Genomic DNA, 26,853 nt, shown 5'->3' on the forward strand with positions numbered 1-26,853 from the left:
AACGCATATGCTTTTTAAGTGGACTTTACATAAGTCAAATTTGTTAAAAATGTAAGCGTGAAATTGTCATCCACCACTATCAAACCATGTATGTAATGATGATTTCCCACATGGAAACTATAGTTAGCCATACACAGATAAAAATAATGAAATTTACACGTCATGTAAACTTAATTTTAGTCATGTAAACTTAGTGTTATGATGGTTTGATACATGATATGTCATGTAAACTTGTGTTATATGTTATGTAAACACTCAGAGTCATTCTGAATTACATGACATAAAATGGAAGCTTACGTGCTATTTTGTGACATTTACATGATATATCATGTAAACTTCTAAGACATACCAAGATTTCCAGTCGACTTCAAATGATTATTTTTTCCTGTTTCATTTCCTAGTTCCACTGCCCTTTGGTTAGAAGTGTTTATCGATGAATTTTTAATTTATCATAATTACCCAATAATATAGATGCCATGTTGTTTCCAAAAAAAAAAAGAAAACAAATTCGTGACATTTTCCATCGCTACACAAAAGTACTTATATTATCTTAGAATTCATCCTTTAATTACAATCTTCGAAACCATAGATCACCATAAATAACATGACAAATTCCCCTTATTCCATTCACATTTACATTATTACTTATGCCGACAAAACGCAAAATAACACTCGGAATACATAAGCGTACATCAAAATCAGGCGAAACATGTCTAAAGGTCCAATCTGCAGAAGAGAGGCTCTCTTTGGTTTCCCTCTCTTCCGTTAATAACTCAGCTGTTTATTTGAATTAAGATTATCTCCTAGCATTGAACGATGGTCAAAACAATCGTCTTTTGATTTGTACTGCAAAAACAGTTAAAAAGTGTACCATTATATTGCAATAACTGAAAGAGAAAGTGAACAAAGAGAGCCTCTCAAATGCAGATAGGACCTATTGAAATGTTTGGCCTGAAATATCCTTGTTCGATTGCGAATTATTAAGCCGACTAAGCATAAAACGAAAGTAAAACATACACAAAAACAGTGAAAATAACAAAGGCTACATAGTCCTTATGTATTACGATCATCTGCCGCAGCCTGGTTGCATCTTTGCATCGGCAGAAGACAAGCAATGAAAACAACCTGGATGTAAAATGTGCAACGAGAAAAAAAAAAGAGATGACAGTGCACAAGAACGAAATATGCTCTGCTCCACATGCAAGCGACCTCGAGCCAAACACGGCGGACGTGACTCTCACGCGCGGTCCAACACGAAGAAAACCGCTCCTCACAATACATGCTCAATGTAATCGGGAAAATATCGGTACCCGTTCTGACAAACTTGCTTAGAGGCAACGCCATGAAAGCAAGCCAAGATGTTGCTCAAAGGGGCTCTCTTTTATGGTTGAAACGCTTTCACGCGGCGGTGGTGGAAGTGCTACACGCGCAGCCGCAGGCCCAAGTATGGCGAAGGAAAACTCAAGTTGCGTCGAAGCGTTAAATTGCTGTGAGATCGTTCTTTCATTTTGGCTTCTGGTTCGTCCGGCTTCGTCGTCGAACGAGCAGAGATCTCAACAAGCCGAACATCAATGCTACCAACCACCGAAAACCCAGGAGTCCCTGCCTACGTGAAATAGACACAGAGAGTAACAGGGCTGCCACCATTTGGAAGTGAAAATTTTCTCGGCATATCATGGCACTTCGCTATGGCTGTGGCAACTTCACAAAATAAAAACGCTCATACCGGACCACGGCTCCACTGAATGTGGGTTCTTCTCGGTCGGTGGTGTGTATACTAAAAAGCATGTCTACCGTAAGTACATGGAGGCATTTTAATGACATGACACTCGGCTCAATGCGGTATATAAGCACACGATGAATTGCGATACACTAGCAGGGATGCCAGATGTGAGGAACTGGCCTGACTTCATAATGGAAACGTTTTATACCAAACAAACGTGACAATTAGAGAAATCATGAAGATTTTCCAATAATACGTACAAATGGTCAATGTGATTATTAAATAATGTTTTTAGATGACATTCTGGTGGTACAACGGGAAATTTGTCAACAAATTCTATTAAATTGGTAGAGATTGACCGGCGATCTGAGCGTTTCTATTTTGTCGGTTGTGTCCAGTGTAATTCTAGAACAAATATCAAAAGATATAACTAGAGGACATCCCGGCAAATTTCTTTAAAAAATGTTAAGGGTCCGCCCATAAACTACGTAGACTCTGGAAGGAGGGGGGGAGTGACTGGTCCAAAGTCTATACTCAACACAAATTTCGAAAATTTTGTGTGGTCAAAGTTTTCCCAGGGTAATAATGATAAATGTTTGATTTTCCCGAATACATAAATCAAAGAAAAAAAAAAACTTATCATCAAGGATTAGTCGAATCATGAGCTTCTCAACATGTAAAATATCCACTATTCCTTCGGGTATAAAAAATATGGAAGATTTTCTGATAAAATTCGTGGATAGAATGTCCTTTCTTGTTTTTGAAGTATGATTATTTCTTTGAAATGATAGGAATTTCCTTAGAAATAATCGTTTTGAATTTTTAATAGAGTTCGAAAAGACAAAATGTACCTATATCCTTAGTTTGATTTCAAAAAAAAAAAATATCTGGAAAAATTGTCATTGATATTTCTTAAACATTTTTTCTCATAAGTTTTCCTTAGAAACACAATTTATCTTTAGGATCGTCTCAGATCTTGGGAAGTATTTCCCAACACATAGTATTTGACAAATTGATTGACTGGGAATTTCTAGCAAACATTGAACTCTTATTTCATATATGCATCATTTTTAGACTCATCTTATCAGACCTATCAGGTAACAGGAAAACTTTCCTAAAAATCCCTTGAAAATACCGCCACGGTTCCTTCAAGGAACAATCAGGCACCCATTTGTTCAGGAAATGTTCCAAGAATTCCATCTTTCACTACTCGAATTTTGTGGCATAAACTTCTTTAAGAAATACACCAACGATATTTCCAACAACTCAGCCAGAAATTCATTAACAAATTTCATGAAAAACTACCATGACATCACCAAACTCAAATAGCTCGATGTCGAGTTTTTCATTTAAAAAATTGATTGCTGTTTACTTTACTGATTAAGATTGATGATAAAATTGGATTTTATATGGGTTGTTTATGGATGAAATATTGCAAATATATTAGAACTATATTTAAATACACTTTACATATTTCAAAATCGTGATGTTTGTTTAATAATTTTATTTGTTTTCAATATTGAAAAGTGCAAATCGTCAATAATGAGAAAGGTGATTCAATTTCAGTCTAAGCTTTTCAAAAGCAGATCCGGCTGTGAACGATAACATGCTATTAATATAGAATTTTAAAGCAGTACCCGTGTTCGATTGAAGTCCATGTAAACAATATAGAGTTTTAAATTGTAAAACTACTTAATTTCAAAGCACATTCGCCAGACTTTTCTTGGCGTGTATTCAGCTGATTGAATTCCAAAATTCAAATACTGAATTCCAAAATACACATTACTGACAAGATTCCCCGATTTTATCACCCCTGCACTGGTACATTCCCATGGAAGAGTTCCTGGAGGAATCTTGGAAGGAACTGCTGGAACTAATTCTGAACAACTGTTGAAGAAATCTCTGCTTAATTTTCTTGAAGGAATATCTAAAGGAATTTTAAGAAATTTTGTGAATTTCCTTAATTATCTCTTGTAGAATTTCTAAAACATTCTTTGAAGAAAATTCTTAGAAAAGCATTTGAGAAAATTTCGATGGAGTTCTGAATTTCTGGTTTTCTAGATGAATATTAAAAAAAAATCTGGAGAAATAACTAAAAAAAAATCCGGAGAATATCATAGATGAATTTTTGGAACAATCTATGCAAATATTTTTGACAGAAAATCTTGAAATATTTCCTAAAGGAATTCATGCAACATTTTTATATGCTCTTTCTACAAGTCTTTTTTAAGAAGTTTTTGGAGAAATTTCTGTTGGACATTTTAAAGTTTAAAGGAATCCCTAGAAGATTTTGGGGGAGAATTTCTGACTGAATTTGTTTAGGATTTGCTGGACGATTTTTTGAAATAAATCTACGAGAAGTTTCCGAAGGAGTTCCTGAAAGAATTTCTAAAAGAATCCCTGGGATTTTTTTTTCAGGAACTCGTGAAAGATTTTTAAAATTTATTCTCTGATGGATTTCAGCAAGGGTTCATGAAAGAATTATCGAATAATCTGTGGAAGTTTTCTCAAAGTAATCCTAAGTAATAAAAGCCATGAGATTTTCTGAAAGAATCCCTCGAAAAATTTGTGAAGGAAACCCTAGGACGGTTTTTATAGGAATCACTACAGATAATTCCCAAATTGATTTCACTTTTTATAAAGGAGATCCTGGAGGATTTTCTAAAGAAATTTAAGGAAGATTTTCTGTCAGAAATTCAGATATAAAAAAAACCCCTACAGCAATTTCTAAAGCGAACCGAAAGTTATGGGATGAATCCCTGGAAGATCGTTCGAGAGAATGCTTAAAGGAACTTTCGATGATTTTTTGGGGAAAAAAATCTAGACATTGGAAGTTGCTGTGGGATTTTCTGGTGCAATCCTTGCAAAAATGTTCAAAGTAACCCCAGTACAATTTTTTGAAGGAACTTTTGAAACATTTTCTGAAAAACTTTTGAATAGTTTTTAGATTAGAAAAGGACAATTTCTGCTCAAACTGATGGATAATTTTTAGGAAAAAAAGGAGGAATTTCAGAAGTGAATCATGCAAGATGCTTGGGAAGAATTATTTGTGGAATTTGTAGAATAGGAAGAATTTCTAAACAAATCCCTGAGGAAAATTTCCGAATGAATCTATGGAAGATTTTTTGAAAGAATTCATGAAAGAATGCTTGACCGAATAGTAGGGCAAATTACTTAAAAATTTTGTTTCAGAAAGATTTTTTAGAAGAATTTCTAAAAAAAAATTTGGTAGATTTTATAAAAGAATCTCCAATAGATTCTTCAAACGGGCCTATTTCGCAAACAATCTCTGAAATGATTTGTGAAAAATTATGGAGGAATTGATGAAGCATTCGTACCAGATCTCCTGAAAGAATTTGTTTATGACACTTCTAGAGGACGATTTTCTGAAATAATCTGCAACATGATGATTTGATTTGAGAAGTTTATTTTGGAAGCTATCGTAATAAAGTTGAAAGTTCTGGGATCACTTACTTTAAGCACCGCAGAATCGCATTTCAGAAGGGATACCTGGAGTATCCTGGTCGAGTCAAGTACAAGACACTGAAGACGACCTTACAGTTGAGGTCGAAATACGTATCTGTCAAAGGATGCAAATTCTTAGTGGAATTCAAAGGAATCGTACTTAACCCGATTTTCTTTTATTTACCTGGAGTAGTTTCTTAAGCAATTCGTAAATGTAAAAGCAATCCTTGTAAATGTCTTTTGAATCAACCAACATTGTATTTTACAACCAACATACATATTTTGGAGACAAAAGATTTCGATCGTTACAAGTTAGCGAGATAGTGGTTTATTCGCTATAGGGCACTGCAATAAATTCTCTCCTTCTCTTTCACTCTTACAGAAATTTTGTAAACAACAAGGCCAAGAAACGTCAAAATCACATACAAAATCAAAACAATGCAGTGCCCTATTAAGCGAGAATTACTAATATATGTCAAAAACTGCGAGGCTTTTATTGAAAACTCAGTTTTCATGCAGTTTTTATATGTTTCATAGTTTATTTAATCAATTGCGCGAACCTGTTACATTAGATGTTTAAATAAAAATGAAATTAAAAATAATAGCTTTCGATTTTATAGACACTTCGAAAATTGAAATATCCACTAAATCGAGGTATGTATACCTGTAAAATATGTATGTTTTGTAACCTAATTGATGGGCCGGTATATCATTCCTTGCTGAGCGCTTATACGAGTCGGTCGACAAGTTCCCGGTCTCATCACAAGGTACAATTTGCAGACAGTTTTTTCGGTCTTTTTCCCCACCGCCCGCGTGGGTTTTTGGTCGAGTAAAAAGTTTAATTTAGTGCAAATTTAAGTGCCATAGGTGATTGCGCCTGCGAAGGGAGCGAACTAGGTAGACTTAGTTCTACATAGTATCGTGCCACCTGATAATTATAATCGCCGACAGCTCAAAACGGTGATTGATTTTATTCGTTCGAGTACTACCTACGGTCGTAGGTAGCCGTTGCCAACACACAGGACGGACGAACGGACAGCTGCTACACTCACATCGAGTCCATACGGCTAAGTATAACATTGTATTCAAATTGAATCGAATTTCGCTCGCTTCTCCGAATCGGTATTGTTTTCAAGGTTGTTTTTTTGCTCCACCTCTGTTTCCCCCTGTAAGCTGTTTTATGCATTGGGGTGCGTCAAAGTTCAAATCGCATTCGGCATAAAATAGTTTGGATTGTATTGGACGTTTGGTTTGTTTTTTTTTCTTTTCTTTGGTGCATTTTCTTTTCTCTCATTTGGTGCGGAATAGTAATTCCCACATGGAAGTTTCAAATGGAGGCGAAACGCCTCCAAAAGATATCATTGCTCGAACGCGATTTTACCAACCATCTTCGCCTGGGCCTTGGGTTGTCTATTTCCGGCGCAAAAACAAACCGTTGAATGTACTCTCAATCTCTCGAGATCTGACGCGTAAGTATCCTGGGACTGTTATTCACCAAGTGAAACAGACCAAGCTGCGTGTAACTGCACCTAGTTACAAAGCAGCAAATGAAATTGCTCAGCACGAAGCGTTTAGCTGTGAATATACGATCTATGTGCCGGCACGAGAAGTAGAGGTGGAGGGGAAGATCCTCGACGAAATGCTGACGTGCGAGGACATCAAGAGCGGATTCGGACGCTTTAAGAATAGATCTATCCCCGATGTGGCAATCCTAGATTGTAAGCGGCTGTCTAAGGCTTCCATTGAAGGGAGTGAGAAAGTGTACTCGCCATCAGCGTTTTTTCGAGTGACTTTCCCAGGTTCCGTCCTCCCAGAATTTGTAGTCATTGATGGTGCTTTTTACCCAGTGCGTCTTTTTAGGCCGAAGGTATTCAATTGTACCAAATGCAAGCAGTTTGGTCACAGTGATAGCTTTTGCGACAACAAGCCCCGTTGTGGCAAATGCAACCAGGCTCATTTAGAGGACTCTTGCACACAGGAAGCTGAAAAGTGTAGCTACTGTGGCGGAGATCCACATGACTTGCAAGATTGCCCGGCCTATAAAAGACGCATTAAAAATGAGAGTCGTTCTATCATAAGGCGCTCCAAACAGACATATGCGGAGATGGTGAAATCTTTTAAAACACCAGAATCCGTGTCTGAATCAGCTGTCCCAGTTGAAAATCCCTTTCACGAGTTGTCTTCTGATGATCAGGACGATGACGAAACTGATGAGGGTGGATCTTCTTCGGAGGTACACGCACCTGGAAAAAGGAAGTCATCATCTTCCCCGGGATTGCGCCGAAAGGTCTTTTTGAAATCTTCCCTCAAAAGTTTGCCTAATACAAAAGGAAGCGGAGTAAATTTAAAAACTCCGAACAAACAGGCCCCTGATTACTCAGTTCCATGCTGCAGTAAAGACCCAGTGAATCCGCCTCCGACTGTAAAATATACTTCAAAAAAAAGCATTCGACAAAGTAGCAAGAAAAAGGCTACAAAAGCTCCTCGAACTTCAACTAAACCTCCCAAACCCAAAAGAGGACTGCTAACTTTCAGGGTTCTTGTGGATCGCTTATATGATGCCATCGGCCTTCCGGACACACTTCGAGGCATTATTGATATTTTTATCCCAACAGTAGAAGAATATCTTCGGAATTTGACACAATCATGGCCCCTCCTTGCTTCGCTCATATCTTTCGATGGCTAATTCATCAAGTGAGGTACAAGATATGATCACTGTGCTACAGTGGAACTGTCATAGTTTAAAACCTAAATTAGACCTGTTTAAGTTTTTGATTCACAACTCAGATTGTGATATATTTGCACTTTGTGAAACATGGCTCTCTTCTGAAGATGAACTCAACTTCCACGATTTCAACATAATTCGCCAGGATAGAGATGACCATTACGGGGGAGTACTCTTGGGGATCAAAAAATGTTACTCATTTTATAAAATTCCAATCCCGACTCATCCTGGCATAGAAATTGTCGCTTGCCAAATAAACGTAAAGGGTAAAGATCTTTGCGTAGCTTCCGTTTACATTCCTCCAGGTATTTCAATTAACCGCCGTCATCTTTGGAATGCAGTTTCTGCACTATCACATCCAGTTTTAATTCTGGGTGATATGAATTCACATGGTACTGGGTGGGGCGAGCCATATGACGATCGCAGAGCGGCTATTTTCTATGATTTGTGCGACGATTTCACTTTGAACGTTTTGAATACAGGTGAAGTGACACGCATTGCATCCGACGGTAAAGAAAGTCGGCTTGACCTTTCTTTGGGATCAAGTTCACTATCATTCGATTGCTCGTGGAAGGTGATCGAAGATCCTCATGGTAGTGATCACTTGCCCATTATAACCACCATAAAACATAATTACGAAAGGTCAGACGAGCCAATTCAGGTTCCTTTTGACCTCACTAGGAATATCGATTGGCAAAAGTATGCAGAAGCGGTATCTTTTGGGGTTGAATCATCCAATCCTCTCCCACCTTTGGATGAGTATCGATTCCTGTCTGAACTAATTTACAGAAGTGCATTAGAATCACAAAAACGACGCGTTCCAGGTGCAACCTTCAAAAGAAGACCAGCCACACTTGGCTGGGATGATGATTGCACTCAATTGTATCTTAAAAAATCTGATGCCTTCAAAGCTTTTCGTAGGCATGGCACCTCGGATCTTTATCAAGAGTACGCAAAGCTTGAAAGACAACTGAGGAACTTGCTAAAAGCGAAAAAGCGTAGTTATTGGCGACACTTCATTGAGGGTCTCTCAAGAGAAACTTCGATGACAACGCTTTGGAGAGTGGCTCGCAACATGCGAAACCGCTCATCTTCTAATGAGAGTGATGAATACTCCAACCGTTGGATATTCAGCTTCGCGAAAAAAGTCTGCCCAGACTCAGTCCCAGCACCACCGATTTCTTGGGAATCAATCTCAAGAGGCGGTTCTCTGGACAGACCATTCTCAATGCTGGAATTTTCTATAGCTCTTCTTTCATCAAACAATTCTTCTCCGGGACGCGATATGATAAAGTTCAATCTTCTTAAGAATCTCCCAGATATCGCAAAAAGACGATTACTAGACCTGTTCAACTCATTCATGGAGAACAACATCGTTCCGCATGAATGGAGACAGGTCAAAGTAATAGCTATTCAAAAGCCTGGTAAACCAGCGTCTGATCATAATTCATACCGCCCAATTGCTATGTTATCATGTTTAAGGAAATTGTTGGAAAAAATGATCCTATCGCGACTTGACCATTGGGTTGAATCGAATAACTTGCTTTCAAATACACAATTCGGGTTCCGCAAGGGCAAAGGAACAAACGATTGTCTAGCGTTGCTTTCAACAGATATTCAACTGGCCTTTGCGGAAAAGGAGCAATTGGCTTCAGTTTTCTTGGATATTAAGGGCGCTTTTGATTCAGTTTCCATAGAAATATTGTCAGAAAAACTGCACAATAGTGGACTACCCGGACTTTTAAACAATTTCTTGTACAATTTGTTGTCAGAAAAACATATGAGCTTCAATCTCGGACAACTGACAACTTCCAGAATTAGCTACATGGGCCTACCCCAAGGCTCATGTTTAAGTCCCTTGCTTTATAATTTCTACGTGAAAGACATTGATAGCTGTCTGGAAGGACAATGCACGCTAAGACAACTTGCAGATGATGCTGTGGTTTCTCTTAAAGGCCCACATGCAGAAATGTTGCAAAGACCATTGCAAAATTCCTTAAACAATCTTTCCATTTGGGCAAGAAATTTAGGGATCGAGTTTTCTCCGCAAAAAACTCAATTGGTTGTGTTTTTTAGGAAGCGGAACCCAGCCCAACTGAAACTCAATCTTTTGGGAATAGAAATCGACCAATCTTTGACTTCGAAATACCTTGGGGTCTGGTTTGATTCAAAAGGCACTTGGGGTACCCAAATCAAGAATTTGGTGCAAAAATGTCAACAAAGGATCAATTTTCTACGCACAATTACCGGAACATGGTGGGGTGCTCACCCGGAGGACCTCATAAAACTTTACAAAACGACTATTCTCTCTGTTATTGAATATGGCTCTTTCTGTTTCCACTCAGCAGCAAACTGCCACCTATTAAAGTTGGAACGAATTCAATATCGTTGTCTGCGTATTGCCCTCGGCTGCATGCACTCAACGCATAATGCGAGCCTAGAGGTCCTGGCAGGGGTGAAACCTCTCCAGAACCGCTTCTGGGAGCTCTCGCTAAGGTTACTTATTAAGTGTGGAGTGAGCAACACACTTGTGATTGAAAACTTCGAAGAAATGCTTACTCTGAATACTCAGTCAAAATTTATGAGAATCTATCTTTTCTACATGTCATCTGACATAAGCCTCCCAGGTTATAATCCACCTCGTGTACACTTCACCAATGACAGTTCCTCTGTTAAATACGATCTGTCCATGAAACAAGCTATTCATGGAATTCCAGATCAACTTCGATGTATATCTATTCCTCGCATTTTTAACGAAAAGTACCAACATGTCAATTCCTGTAAGAGATTCTTTACTGATGGATCTCGCATAAATGGATCCACTGGTTTCGGTGTCTTCAATGAAAATTCCACCGCCTTCCGCAAACTTCAGGAACCTTGCTCGGTTTATGTTGCTGAGCTGGCAGCAATCAACTTCGCTTTGGGGATGATTTCCAACATGCCCGTAGACCATTTCTTCATCTTCTCGGATAGCCTTAGTTCTATTGAGGCACTCCGGTCGATGAAACCTGTAAAACATCCATCTTACTTTCTTACAAAAATAAGGGAGCAGATGGGTGCACTGGTCGAAAGATCATATAAGATTACCTTTGTATGGGTCCCCTCGCATTGCTCAATTTATGGCAATGAGAAGGCGGACTCTCTCGCAAAGGTGGGCGCTCAGGAAGGTGAGATCTATGATAGAAGAATTTCACATGATGAATTTTTCCATTTTGTTCGCCAGAGTTCTCTTCAAAGTTGGCAAAATGATTGGCGAGATGGCCAGCTGGGACGGTGGTTACATTCTATTATTCCTAATGTTTCCTTGCGAGCGTGGTGGCATGGTTTGGATGTAAGTCGAAATTTCATTCGCGTAATGTCAAGGCTTATGTCCAACCATTACTCGCTAGATGCGCATTTACACAGGATTAACCTCGCGTTGAGCAATGTTTGTACTAAGTGCGGTTCCGGTTATGATGACATCGACCACGTAGTTTGGCAATGCCCGGATAATGACGCCTCCAGAGCACTACTTTTGGATACCCTTGAGGCCCGAGGTAGACAACCCTTTGTTCTTGTGAGAGATGTGTTGGGCACTCGCGATGTCACTTATATGCTATGCATTTACGACTTTCTTCGTTTGTCTTGTATAAAGGTTTAATTCTCTTGTGTTTTCTCCCCCAGTTTTTTTTTCTCTGTTTTCGTCTCTGTGTTGTTCCTGGCCATCCGGCAGATGAAAAGCCCGCTACAATCTGGTGCTGAATCACTATGAAGACAACGAACTCGCCATTACGTTATACCTTCCGGATGAGCTTCAGAGAACCCTTACCCCCAGTCCTTACCACGCCCATCCTAAAAGCATATGTGACCCACTAATCTCGAGCTGCCACGAGTATCCTGGCTCCGTCCCCTACTAACTATGTTGCATAAGAATTATATTTGTACATAAAATACAAAAAATGAATTTTGGCTCCGCAAAGCGTTAAACGCGATTGAGCCCCAAATAAATGAACTAGTTAAAAAAAAAAAAAAAATGGGCCGGTATGGTTCCCGAATACAAGATAAGTATCGGTTCGATTGTATATATTATATGTATAACATATGTGAACGATGTGCCGATTGCGGGGAAAATGTCTTGTGCTTTGAGAAAACATTCAAAAACAGCCTGGCATCCCTGTACACTATCCACCGACGATGAAGAGCTTACCCATACACGTGAAGTGGAATGGGGGAGAGAAACTAATAACAAGAATCGCAATAAAACTTTCAAGAAAAATATATCAAAAGGAAACGGGGGTACAAGATAACAATTACATAACAAAACGCCTGGAAAATAGGATATGGAGTTTGGGGTATGGAACATAATTGGTGATACATAATGAACGAAGTATATAATGATCGACCTTTGATATCAATTAGTAAAAGCTCCATGGGAAACTTTCACGAAATAGTGTTATCAGCAGTCAAAATGTCCTGTTGAAACAAAAAAGTACAATGCGACACAATTATGCAAATAGATCGGTGTCATTGAGAAAGCCTTATGTACTGCCCGGTGACAGGTAAATAAGAACGGAAACTATTGGTTTCTAGTTTCCACGCGCTTTTCCAAGCAAACGACTAACAGTAATTTGGGTTTCCTTCACTTATATTCTATTTTCTTCCTCTGAATATACACAATTTTTACATACCGATATACCCTCTTATGTACAAGAGGTTGCTGCTGGCTGGCCTACGGCTTATGGGCCCGCAACCACTCTCTCACACCCTAAACCACCGCCGCGACGCGATCGTCTCTCACACTCTCCCGACGACGACGACGGTCGAAACTTGCCTTATGTACATGCAAACAACGCACCACGGCACTTGTATATAAGAAAAAATCTCATCGCCGTCGTCAGCACAAACCCCGCGACGAGTCAAGTTTTCGAAAAAAGAAGAGATTAACAAGCGAACGGAATCAAATAGATCGAATATCCGCGAGACTAGTTGGAACGACGAAATATTGCCCGTAAGAAATTCGTCCAACAAAACAGAATAACGAAAAATGCTTCGGCGAACGATTTAGCCTGGCCTGGCGAGCCACTAGAGAGCGATCTCTATACCAACAGAACGCTCATTTAACACTACGCCAACGTTGCCGAGCAAATTTTGTATTAAATCGACGTTTCCACGTTTCCTCCTCTGGGTGTGAGTGCGATTGGAACGTGCGAGAGTAGCGACGAAGAGAAACCAGTGTTGCTCATTTTGTGACATACGCAACCCACGTGCGGCTCTCCGAGGGTCCTTGTGGAATGTGGGTTGCTTAGCAGTTCTAAGTAATGCTTTTTCACCGATTTATAATAGATTTTATGTTTTATGGTCAATGTCGCTTGACCTTTGTACTTCTGAAGAGAGCAAACATGACATAAAATCGTCTCTATAGAAACAAGCCCCTTCAAAAGAAAACTTCTATCTCGGTCCGCAGTATGCTTCCACTCGGGCACCACTGGGCACTCTTTATACGGATAGGGGCCACACAGGGCACTGATACCACCACCGAGGGTGGCGGCGTGTGTAGAGCAAAGGCACCACGCGATTCCACCGTGCACCGTGCATGTGTTGGGGTGCTGATTTCCCTTGTGGGCACACTGCCACACAGCTGCGGAAGATGCGTTTAGCGATGGAGCCGATGATGGTGCCTGCTGCAGGAAGCACTCGGTGGCTACCGAAAGGATACGACGGGCTTGGGCTAATCCTTGATTGATGATGGTGGCGGGTGCGTGGTGGATTGTTTTGATTTTTGAGACCCACGAAAGCGTGGGGGTGGAAATGCATGCAATGAATTTAAGTGGCAGGCTGCTCATAACTGATTATTACTTACATTACTTATTATTATAACCTCTTTGCATTAATAAGCAAAAAAGCTGCAATCGATGATCACTTGCACTGCAGTCTGATCGCATTGCGTGGGGTCATTGTATATAATCCACATGAATACGAAATTCACTCAACAGCGCAAACCGTTGAATAAATATTTTTTATTCTGATTAAACGTCGCGATCATCAAGGCGATCTTTGATTATGTATTTCATTCGCAATTTCAAAAAGCAGGAAACCATGGCTGACGCAGCAATTTAAGCTTTTTATGCAATTTAGTGTCATAATTTACATTTTATATAACTCATTTTGGTATCATAATGGCCATTTTTTCCGAACTGGCTCATTATGCAAATGAAATGAGTTGTATAATGAAAAATAGTTGTATAATGTTCATAATACAACTCATTTGAGTTGCATTATGAACATTATGCAACTCAAATGGGTTGCATTTTGAAAAAATCTTCTTTCTTTCGGTATCTTTCGATTTTACAGCAGAATCATTGTGTATTATACTTCATCTTTTTGTTATGACGTCCTTACTGGAACACAGCCTTTTCTCCCATGTAACATTTTTTAGTTAAATAAGCTAGAAGAGGTTCTTAAAACTATCATACAGCCAAAATAAAAGGTGTTAGGTTTTATTACGGTTCCTAAAATTTCATCAAAACTAGTTGATTTAGGGGCTGTTCGGGCTCGTTTGGAAGTTAACCATCAATGTTAACATCTTTTCCCGGTCAGCCTAGATAGCTGTATAGTGTCGGTAGCGGTTGTCTCAATTGGCTAAGAATAACACTACGGACCGCCTGATTCAGTGGTAAGAGTCCACTAAACTGGTGACCCCTAATTTATGGTGTTATGCGGCTTTATGCTTACCGTGCCAAGGAATGTATGGTTAGGGGGGGGGGGTTAATAAAAATCTAACCACAAACGGAATCTGTGGAGAATTAAGTAGGGCGTCCTCCACAGTAATACGCCCTTACTGCGCTAACCGGAGCAATATTGCAGTGTACCTTGTGTTTCTCCGAGATAATCAGTTGCGCTTCTTTAGTCTCAAATTTGAGGTTAAAGTAGGGCGGGTTTATTCAAATGTTGTAAATTAGCTTACATTACTACCTATATGGGTTCGCTTAATGCGTTTTCGCCATTGGCGTTTTTCAATTGACACCGAGTTGGTTTGTCGTTGATAATTCCTTTTTGTGCTGTGATTGTGAAGAGTGTAATCCTGTCTAGTTTGGGTAGTGGTGGTAGTGGCTACGGCTAAGAATCCTCAGATCAATTTTCAGCGTAAAAAGCGTGCATAGCCCAAGTGGCTCTACATCAAAAAGCTCATTTATGTAGGGTAACTTCTGTATATGTTACCTTGTGAATCCAGTTTTGCTTCTTTCATTATAAATGAAGTGTCGTGCCTCGAGCATGTCGAGCATCTTAGAATATCGTTAACAGCATGTTTTAACCTTTCCTTATGGATGCCTTCAAGCAAGCTCTTGTATTCAGCATTTTCCGCTGATATTTGGCAGTATTGCTACGATGATTACATAATCTGAAGTAGCTCAAACATTAATGTGAGATGCTTCAGTTTAATTACAGTTCATGGATAACTTAACATAGGATTGCACATAACCCAACTCTAATGAGCAGAATTTGTCATTAATTGATTGATTGGCATGTGTGAGATGAGGAGTCTCCATTTGACCTTCTTTGTACTTTTAGGTGTTCCTTCGCAAAATTTGCGTATTCAGGCGTCCCTGCTCAACGAACTAGGGAACCTGTACTAATTGGTTGCGACCACATTTTATGGATAACTCGCTTCCATTGTTACTCCAAGAGAGTCTCATTGTGGTTTTGTACCTACAACGCCCTCCATAACTATTGCTTTGAGAGAAGCTTGTCTTCTGCGGTCTGTGTGGACCGCAAGAGGTATTCCTGAATGGAACTCTGATCTGTTCAAGTTCAAAATATCTCCGGATAAACCATTCTTTTGTATGGTTACGAATCTTTTGCTTCCGTCCCGAGAATTGTTGCTATATAATCGACTTAGTAGGCCCGAAAAAGCTCTGCTTCCTTCAAATCTCCAGAATCAAATGGGGGTTTATCCTGTTTTTCTCCAGATGTATTTGAGTATTTCAAACATGTTTTGAACTTTGTAGTTTTCTATTGGGTTTTTCATGGCGTGAAATTACTCCATAGTTTTATCCCGAAAGGGTGCGTGCGTTGTATAAAGAAAGAATGAGTTCCAGATTTCTTTGGTTACCTCGTTGAAATGCTTGAAACGCATTGTCGATTATCACATCTGTGATGTTCGTCTGGTTAACATGCCTACTCATGTGAACTCACCTGCCCAAATGCCTGCATGCCTCCCAATTTGGGATGTCCACAGTGACTCTTTTACACAAAGTTGTATAGGTTTCAAGAAAGTACCCGCTCAACCGTAGTTTTTAGTTGGGTGATTTCTTGAATATTGAGGCTGCTTTCGATGACGTGCCTTTCAATGTCATATTGAAAGTCGCTTGAAGTCACAAGCTACCTCGAATGCTCTCTTTACGCTTATGCGTTTTACGGTGTCCTTTTCAGGGCACTGATTAAACCCGTTGTGGTATGGGCTATGAGCTCTCGTTGCGCTTATGCGTTCATTCTCTCTTGTAGGGCACCTCTTCCTATTTCATCACCTTTCCCTATCCTAATTCCCATCCCTTATCCCATTCTTCCTCAGGTAAATGAAGAAATACGCTTATATGTATGGCAATGGCTGGAGCCGGCCTTCTGATACCTGATACCTGATTTTTTATGACATCCTTACTGGAGCACAGCCTTTTTCCCAAGTAACATTTTGTAGTTAAATAAGCTACAAGAGGTTCTTAAAACTATCTAAAAACTATCTTAAAATATAAACTATATATAAACTATCTTAAAACTAAAACCAAAATAAAAAGTGTTAGGTTTTATGACGGTTCCTAAAACCTCTTCAAAACTATTTGGTCATCAAAATGCTACTTGGGTTGCAGCTTGTGGTCTGCAGAAGGCAGTAGACGGCAGCGGAAGCGAAACCAGTTAGCGCAGCTGGCTTTGTTTCAGCTTCAAGGAAGTAATTCTTGGAGTAGTTTCTAGTATTATTGTTAGAGGAATTTCCATTAAAATCTCTGAAGAAATCGCCATTAGACATACAAATGAAATTCTTCAATATATCCATTCATGGATGAATTCAAGAAAAAAAATTTTGGGGCACGATTCTCGGAAGAATTTCAGCAGAATTGCATGAGAAATTCTAACATAAATTCCAGGGAAATTCCCAGCAAGAAATTTCAACAAAATCTCGGCAAGAATTCTGGAAGTAACTTTACCAAACACCGTATCTAACAAAATTTACAAGCGGAGAACATCGAAAGGGAAGTTCGCTGTTTCCATAGCAACTCATACATTGAGCATTTCCGAAACGTGAAAAATCCGGATATTTTTTCACAAATTAACCCCAAAGATGAGTGATACAAGGAGTCCTTAACGCAATTCAGCGCCTCATGTAAAAATCTCTTTTTTGTTTACATATGTTACATACGGTTTTTTGGTAAAGTTAGGCTTGAAATCACCAGAAAAATTCCTAAAGCAATAGGGCGCGGGCACCGATTTTGGCCAGTCTAAGGGAAATCATTTTAAAAAAAATAGTAAAAACCATCAATGTGTCAATTAAAGGTTTCTATCTATATTTTGTAGGAAAAATACAAATATCAAGCCAATACTTGATTTTTGCATAAAAAGTAGCACTGGCCAAAATATGTAGAAGCACTGTATCTGTTTTGACAATATTCTTAACTTTGATTCTATTTTGGCCAATCACGTGTAATTTGTATATTTTTCTTCCATTTTTATAATCAAATTATATGGTTTTCACAGCTTAAGTCATCATATTATATAAGGATCTAGTGATATATTAGTTGAAAATACATTAATGCTGATTTAGATCGCAACAGGCCGAAACACCCGACTGGCCAAAATGGATGCTTCTACCCTCGAGATATTTTTGAGCGAAATTTTGGAGAAATCCCGTAAGAAACCCACTGGAAATCAATGAAAGAAGCCAGTAGTAAATTTGATAAAAGAATACAGGAGAAATCTTCTAAGGAATATCTGGATAAATTGTTCGAGTAATTACTGGACAAATAGCTGAAGGCATCCATAGAATATTTTGGGGCTGTCCATAAACCACGTGGTCATTTTTTTGGGACTTTTCAACCCACCCAGTGGAAGTCGTGCTAGCTATAGACTCCACAAGAATGTGCGGTCGAAAAAGATGCACCCTCGCACCAAATGTACCATGTACAAAACGTTGATAAGACCGGTGGTTCTCTACGGGCACGAGACCTGGACTATGCTCGCGGAGGACATGCAAGCACTCGAAGTTTCCGAGCGGCGGATGCTTAGGACCATCTTTGGCGGTGTGCAGGAGAACGGTGTGTGGCGGCCAAGCGCTAGCATCCGGAAGGTGTTTGAAAGAGATCCGGATGGTACCTGGAGGGTAAGGTGAGTGGACCAGGTGCAGAACGATCTGACAAGAATCGTTCCGAGTGTTGTGGCGAAGAACTGTTGATTCAGTTTTATTATGATTGTAATGTAATGCTCAATAAATAAATAATGAGCAGAAATGTGATACTCCGAGAACGCAGGGTCAAATATTCGACAAGGAATGAATTCAAGAGTAAATATTTGCTTGGCACTAATTCGATCAAGCCGAACCAGATGTTTGAGTATTGATTTATATTTGGACAAACATTTTACCCTGTGTAATAGCATCGAAGAAATGTTGTTTTTTGGTAGATTAAAAACGTTTCAACAGCTGATAAATGAGATGTGTGTACTCCAAATCAAGACTTGTTAGCACTCCTCTAACGGGTGTATGTTGCTTTCCTCGGATCCGGAGAATTTCCTACAACTCAAATCTTACCTCACGATGCTCAGCGCATGCCCATCCGACATCTTGGAAAGCCATGCCGCATACAAAATTATCCTTTCCGAGAGCTCAATACGGAAGTATGAGCGTTTAACAGGTAGTGGTTGAACATCAGTCGACACGTTATACCAAAGAAATCATGACATAAACCCAACCCTTTGAACCATGGCTTCCTCGACAGCTGTGGGAAGATAGAGTACAACCATGTACAACCCATCTCTTCTTTTTTTGTGTTGCCAGATGATCATGATCAAGCGAAGGCTATTTGACGCTCGTTAATATTGGCTTCGCTTGCGTCCAATTTAGCCAGAGTTCACTTCCTCATTGCCCAGAATCAAGCTATGTGAAGGGACCTAAGCTATAGTAACGGTGTGCGAGCGTTTAAACAAAGCACTCAATAGTTGGCGTGTTCCATTCAGAAAGTACGCTGAGTTCCCCATCGGATTAATTGTCTGAGTAGCTTCAAAAAAGAGGGTCTCCAATTAGCCTAGTGGTTAAGGCTCTCTCTCTTCTCTCTTCTTGGCGTAACGTCCTCATTGGGACAATGCTTAGTGTTCTATGAGCACTTCCACAGCTATTAACTGAGAGCTTCCTCTGCCAATGACCATTTTGCATGCGTATATCGTGTGGCAGGCACGAAGATACTCTACACGGTAAAAAATCTGCACTGTGATATAAACTGATTGGCACTTGAATTCGCACTACTGTTCAATCAGTTTGTTATCAATTACATATCATTTGACAAAGAACACCCAATGCCTCTTCTATTTTAATGTAACTTCACATCAATTCATGTTGACAATGTTTTGATTTCAAAACTAAAATTTAAAAAAAATGTGTACAACCGCACCCAGATTCGATACCAGGATCTTTAGAGTCACGATCAACTATTTTGCCACTACACTGCTTCACATCTGTTAGGGAGGTGCGAATCGAAGCGAAGCACTTTCTACCGCCTGTCATCTATATTTACTTTCATGCCCAAAACAGTCATTACCAAATCAACAACTTTTCACTTTGGATCGTATTGCTTTCTACAGTAGTGCAAATCGAAGGGATTTTCTGTTGATTTCTCTGGTGGGTTTGTTTTGGTTCTCAAATCAACACTGACAGCATTGCGATCTCAAAGGAAAAGCACTTCTGATTATGTTGATTACGACATTGAATAGTTAAGGGATTTTTCCCTTACATCTAGCGTGCAGAATTTGCACCGTGTATACCCAATGAAGTCAAGGAAATTTCCTTTACGAAAAGATCCTGGACCGACCGGGAATCGAACCCGTCACCCTCAGCATGGTCATGCTGAATACCCGTGCGTTTACCGCCTCGGCTATATGGGCCCTGGTTAAGGCTATGGATCGCCAATCCGGAGACGGCAGGTTCGATTCCCGCTCCGGTTGGGAAAATTTTCTCGAAAAAAGCTAGGCGATGATTGAATTCATTGTTCTTCGAGGATATCTTTCATAGTTTTCTGCCTGACCCATCCACATCCTAATTATGATTTCCTGCCTTCTCCTTCAAGTAGATGATGAATTAGGTTTTAATATGGCGTTGCCACGAATGCTTCAAATGGAGGATAAAGTGCCATTTGAAACTCACTAAGGAACTGTTGGGTGCATGGCAGTTAAAGAAGCCTATTATTTTTTTGATCCTATTATTTAAGTATTCCTTCTTGATGGAATTCTGATTCTGAATATCAGTTTAAAATTCTGCAACGTGTGGTACCCAAGGAAAGCAATTTCTATAATCACTGTTTAATCGAGCTATTTTTGTATGTAATCAGAGTTAAAAAAACTTAAACAGCAACGTTTAAAATACGGTGGCACAATGTTATATGAATATTACGAAAAATTTCAAGAGTTATTGGGAATCAAACCCGAGATTCAAGACATTCTCAGACTTTTCATCATATTTTAACAAGTATTATTAATACCTCTTTAAAACTTTTGAATTGATAATACTAGTGATTACGAATAAACTTGTTATACGACTGGGAATGTCTCGGAAAACTGACAGATAAACATATTGCATTTTTTACAGACTTCATTTTACATTACAGCTCTGGGAGTTTATCAAAATTTATTCAAACTATGAGACTATTATTAAAAGGACAGTTCATTTTATATAACGGACAGCCTATTTGTAGAAAGGTAAAATGTATGCAGACTGAATATGCCACAAAAGTTCATCTTATTGGATGCAGTGGCTTAATTTCCCCAACAGGGGAGGATTGAAGTGACCGACCAAACCATCGAGATAGGGAGAGATATCGAGATGTAGAATATCGACATGTAAAGAGTCGACTGTATTTTTTCATTTAATTTACTTAAATTCTATCTTCCTAAGCACCGAACAATAATGATCGAGTTCATTCTTGCACCTCGCCTAATGCCTCGTGGCCAATTTGTTATTATTTCCACGTCTTTCCATCATCTTGTCCACGTCTATTTCGTGCACAACCTGAATTAAATTTCTGCCATGCCCGACACTTTCTAGGTGACACTATGGTTACATATAATGGTCAAAAAATATGTTTTTACCGTAGGGGTTTATTCGAAACGTCGATAAAATTCTTCACAATTCAAATCAAATCATTTGTTAAAAGTATTATTGAGCAGAAAGCTTTTTAATTAAGCTGGAAGTAGCTTAAGAATAACAACGAAAATATTTCAATTAATATTTTTGGCCATCAGATTATAATACGCCATCACAGTGTAAGAAAGAAATCATTCTTTGCAGTTGTGAAACACAATGTATATGAAGAAAATCCACGCACACTTTTGCTTGCATCCTACTTAGATGATTAAAACTTGTAGTTTACATTGTACCGACGGGAAAAAAGTGATTTATTTGATTAATTTGATACATATTCTTGCTTCCATCTAATAAGGCATTAGCAATAGTTAGTCGGAATATATAAAATTATAGACTCTTTTCCATCTTATGTGACGGGTATTAGCATATATGACGAAATAAATTTTCATCCTACTACAGAGTGGATTTGCTTATTAAAAGCTCGTTACTTGAGGTGTCCTCGATGGCTGGGTGTTGACTGGTTGAGGCATGACCTAACAAAAGTTACTCGATTGACAAAATCGATGTCAAAATGACATCAACGTGTGCAAGTATGTTGATAATTCGTGACGTCTTTTTCGTTACTTGCGCATGTCTAGCAAGTGTCTAGAGTATTTTGGAATATGATTCGTGAATCTGGGCATAATCGTGACCTGACCATTGCTTTGGCATGTAGCTGTAGATAGTCTACTTAATCAAATGGTGTAACGTGTATGAGGCATCAAATATGCATGCCAATTTGCCAAAAGTTGATTCACCTGGAATATTATCAGATGCATGTTAAGAAAAAAAAACAGGCCTCACGGTTGATCCAGTTGAAAGGATAATTAAATAAATAGTTGTGATTATCCTGACTATTTAAACTGTTATTCCGACTACTAAACGCACCTCGCCAATAACAACTGGTAGATCCTCGCATACTATAAAGAAAAACGAAGAGATCCCCATCATCCATATCCGCTTCGAATGCGGAGTTTTTCTCTTTGGTCATTCTTCAATGTCTCTCCCTCTCTTCTGTAGTTGATGATATTGTATTCGCGTAGGGTCAAGGGAAAGAGAATAACACGGCGATGAATAATGCTTTTCCCTTCGCCAAGGCATGCCTTTCACTGCGCCACAGGCTGCAAGATTCTCGTTGGTGTACTACTTAAAACCGAGGCGAAATGATAAACGACTAAGAAAGGTATCACCTCCATCCACCACAAGGCAAAGTTCCAACTCTCTTTCAATCAGGCTGGTTGCACTCTGCCTGCGGTATCACCATTCTGAACACATGCATGTGCCTCTACGCCAAAACCAGTTTTCTTTTATGTATGCTAAGCAGCGAATCGACAAATAACACAAAAAGCTCTCTCATGGAGGCGATGATATTGCGTAGAAACCTAGCAGCTAGCCGGTCGCCATTCGTTGGAAATATCCGAGAAATCGGGACCGCTGCACAACCATTCGCAGTGAAAAACATAAAACGGAAGATTCTTGCTTACTGCGCCGTAGCTTGTTCACAGCAACAGCAGCGGCAGCGACGAGAAGCTGACGATCGTTCGTGATGATTAGCATTCCTGAAGCGTGCAGGAAGACACTGTTGCCTAGTTTGTAAACATTCCGCTTAAAAGCTCAGCCAGCAGAGCTGCTGAGCAGAGAAGCGCTCTGTTTACGTGGCTCTATCGCCATCCAGTCAGTGTGACTATGTTATAAAAGTCTCTCCTCCAACTCCTACGCAGTAGCTGGTGGAATGGGCAAGACCAGCAACAACTGGTTGCTTAATAAACCCTGCTGGCGCAACGTGACGTAGGTTGAGAAATTTTCCAACATTGTTGGTACCTACACGTGCGTTGGGGATGAAAGTCCTTGGCTGGGTGGTAAAGACCGGTAGACGAAGTTAATTAAATAAACTTAATTGACAATTTATTACAATGTTACCGTTTTGTTTTTTGGAAATAATGTTGTCAGTATGTCAAATGATTGCTTAGTTTCAATACTCAACAGGAAAAATATAGAAATGGAGTCAATTTCTTTAGCAGGGGAACGGAACCCATCTTCAGCATAGTGCTCTCATTTTCATCCTATCGAAAACAAATCTAATACGCGCTATTTGTTTTGTTTTTATTTTTGTATTCTTTTTGTTAGGAGTTAGCATGCATGATAACAACAAGAATGGAATAAATTGTTGCTTAAATCGCCTGTTTGTGGAATAGGATGAACATGGGGCATAGGCTGAAGAAGGGTGCACATTAGGGTGGCCCACACTTATATGAAAAACAAAAATTTCGAAAAATACCAAGTCTTACCTCCTGAATCAGTTGTTTTTGACTCCCAGAAGCTACGTTCAAAATTTGAGTAAAATCGGTTGAGCCTAAGGGGGCGCTCAAAACGCTTGAAGTTTGTATGGGAAAACTTGCCCAAATGTATGCAGAAATTTTAAGTTTTCGAATTTTGCCGCTAGGTGGCGCTGTAAGCGTTCAATAATTAAACCCTTTGGTATAATTGTAGGTGACTATATGCCAGAGAACTTTGTCGAAGACCGCGAAGTGATCCGACGGCTGTGAAAAAAGTTATACCCTAGGCAAAGTGAGGCAAAGTACTGAGATTTTATTATTGATATTATTCCTTTACCTGTATTGGAAAAATAACAAAAAAGTTTATCCTCACTTTTCCTAGGGTATAACTTTTTTCACAGACATTGGATCACTTTGCGGTCTTCGACAAAGTTGTTTGGCATATAGTCACCTACAATTATACCAACGGGTTTGATAATTGAACGCTTACAGCGCCACCTAGCGACAAAATTCTAAAACTTAAAATTTCTGCATACATTTGGCCAAGTTTTCCCATACAAATTTCAAGCGTTTTGAGCGCCCCCTTAGGCTCAACCGATTTGGCTCAAATTTTGAACGTAGCTTCTGGAAGTCCAAAACAACTGATTGAGGAGGTAAGACTTGGCATTTTTGGAAATTTTTGTTTTTCATATAAGTGTGGGCCACCTTAGTGCACATACCCTAATTATTACGGTGTGTGCCAATTTTGAATTTCGGTTTCACTTCGCACTACAGGTAATCTTCGATATAGCGTACCCTCGGATTGTGCGATATTTGCCAGAAAACCGTTCGCCAGAAAACCATTGGCCAGAATGTACCATTTGCCAGAATACTATTTGCCCGAAAGTACCATTTGCCAGAATGTACCAATCCCCAGAATTTAATATTAAATATTAAATTCTGGGGATTGGTACATTCTGGCAAATAGAAATTTTCTTCATTTCTTTAGAATCAATTGAAACTAAAGATGTGATTGTGAGAATTTGGTAGGTATATTTCAGTCCATTAACATAAAAAACGTCGTCAGTTTCAATCTGATACTTCTACAAAATTAATATTGCCGAATTGTTTTGCCGCAATCAACAATTAATGTCAAAATCTAGTCCTACCAACTAAGAAGAACAGCCTATGTTCAAAAGAAGGCAAAATTCACTAGTTGAACATCACCGGTTTCGGTGCAAAAAACTTTTTTTCTACAACTAAACTATTCTCTCCTATGGTAGCCATGGTGCTGAAGCCTTTTTGCATGCAGATATACTATGTATTTAGAGCAATCATTACTTTACATGCCACTTTAAGGTTGATTTAAAGTGGAAATGGTCAATTATAAAATCAAATTAAGATTATACTGGTATAATCTTAGTTCAGCCGCATAATTGCAATTTCCACTTAAAATCAACCTTAAATGTCCATGTAAAGTAATGATTGTTCTAAATACCCCGTATATCTGCATGCAATAAGGCTTCAGCACCGTGGTTACTTGGCTAGTTCAAATAGTGAATTTTTCCTTCTTCTAAACACAGGCTGTTCTTTCTAGTTTCATTGTAAGACTAGTTTTCGGCGTAAATTGTTGATTATGTTAGAACCATAAAGCATTGGTATTGCGGAACTAATAGTTTAATTATTGAAAAAAATTAACAGATCTTAAACCCGTTTATTGTTCCTATATTTAAAATAAGGAAAGATTCATGGGTAAAATTGGACCTACTGTCCAACTTCAACAATTATTTTAACAGCACAAAAGGAGAAAACGAAAAAAATATGGCCTTTCGGCAAAATAACTTTTTGACCAAATGACTTTCGACCCAACGACCTTCAGTCGAATGCCCAAACACCATTGATATTAGGAGGATTCTATAACAACAGTAGCCGGAGCGCCATTAGCCATAATACCAAAGCCCAAATATGTTAAGCTCACACAAGGGCGTAGCCAGGTGGGGGCAGGGGGGGGCCGTGCCCCCCCCCTGACCGAGTAACCATATTCTAACTTAACCGAAAAACTTAGATGATCAGAGCTGTTTTTGACTAGTAAAAATAAAATTCTCCTGCATCCTCGTATTTTTTTAATGTATGCAGGAATTCCTTCGAAAATTCCTGAGGGTATTCCTTCGGAAATATCTGGAGGAATTCCTTTGGAAATTCCTGAAGGAATTCCATCCAAAATTCCTGGAGGAATCCCTTCGCAAATTCCTGGAAGAATTCCATCGGAAATTCCTGAAGGAATTCCTTCGGAAATTCCTGAAGAAATTCCTTCGGAAATTCCTGGAGGTATTCCTTCAGAAATTCCTTGGGAGTTCCTTGTGAAAATCTTGGATGAATACCTTCGGAGATTCCTGGAGGAATTCTTTCAGAAATCCATAGAGAAATTCGTGAGGAAATCCTTCGGTGAATTCCTTACGAAATTCCTGGACAATATAATTCCAAACTTCCTGGAGGAATGCTTTTGGGAATTCCTGGAGGAATTCCTTCGGAAATTCCTGGAGGAATTCCTTCGGAAATTGCTGGACGAATGTCATTGAAATTTCCTGATTAGTGTAGAATCAGCATTTAAGTTAAAATACACATTAATAAAAATGAAAGAAAATTGAAAATTCCTGGAGGAATTCCTTCGGAAAATCCTGGAGGAATTCCTTCGGAAAGTCGCGGAGGATTTTTTCGGAAATACTTTTTGGATTTTTTTTTGGAAATTCTTGCAGGAATTCCTTCGGAAATTCCTAGCGGAATTCCTGGAGGAATTCCTTTGGAAATTCCAGGAGGAATTCCTTCGGAAATTCCAGGAGGAATTCCTTCGGAAATTCCAGGAGGAATTCTTTCAGATATTTCGGGAGGAATTCCTTCGGAAATTGCTGCACGAATTCCTTTGGAATTCCAGGAGGAATTCCTTTAGGAATTCCTGGAGGAATTCTTTCAGAAACTCCGGGAGGAATTCCTTCAGAAATTGCTGGACGAATTTCATTGGAAATTCCAGGAGGAATTCCTTCGGAAATTCCTGCAATAATTTCTTCGGCAGTTACTGGAGGAATTCCTTCGGAAATTGCTGGACGAATTCTTTTGGAAATTCCTGGAAAAATTCCTTCGGAAATTCCTGGAGGAATTCGTTCAGAAATTCCTGGAGGATTTTTTTCGGAAATTCTTTTTAGATTCTTTTTGTAAATTCCTGGAGGAATACCATCGGAAACTTCCGAATTCCGTTGGACAATCCTAAAGGAATTCTTTCGGAAATTCCGGAAGGAATTCCTTCGAAAATTCCATTAGGAATTCCTTCGGAAATTCC

The 26,853-nt window shown here is 39.2% G+C and overlaps 1 protein-coding gene across 1 annotated transcript in view; it reads right to left on the bottom strand.

Annotated features, from left to right (window-relative positions):
* The window catches only part of LOC109404438 (uncharacterized), a 108,071-nt gene extending 95,044 nt beyond the window's left edge, over nt 1-13,027 (bottom strand). Inside the window, exon 1 of the mRNA XM_062858394.1 lies at nt 12,581-13,027. The gene's annotated coding sequence lies outside the window, so the exon portion shown is untranslated. The remainder of the gene's footprint in view (nt 1-12,580) is intronic.
* Nucleotides 13,028-26,853: the final 13,826 nt, after the last annotated feature.

Source organism: Aedes albopictus, chromosome 3, assembly GCF_035046485.1.
Source record: "Aedes albopictus strain Foshan chromosome 3, AalbF5, whole genome shotgun sequence".
Lineage (NCBI taxonomy): Eukaryota > Metazoa > Arthropoda > Insecta > Diptera > Culicidae > Aedes > Aedes albopictus.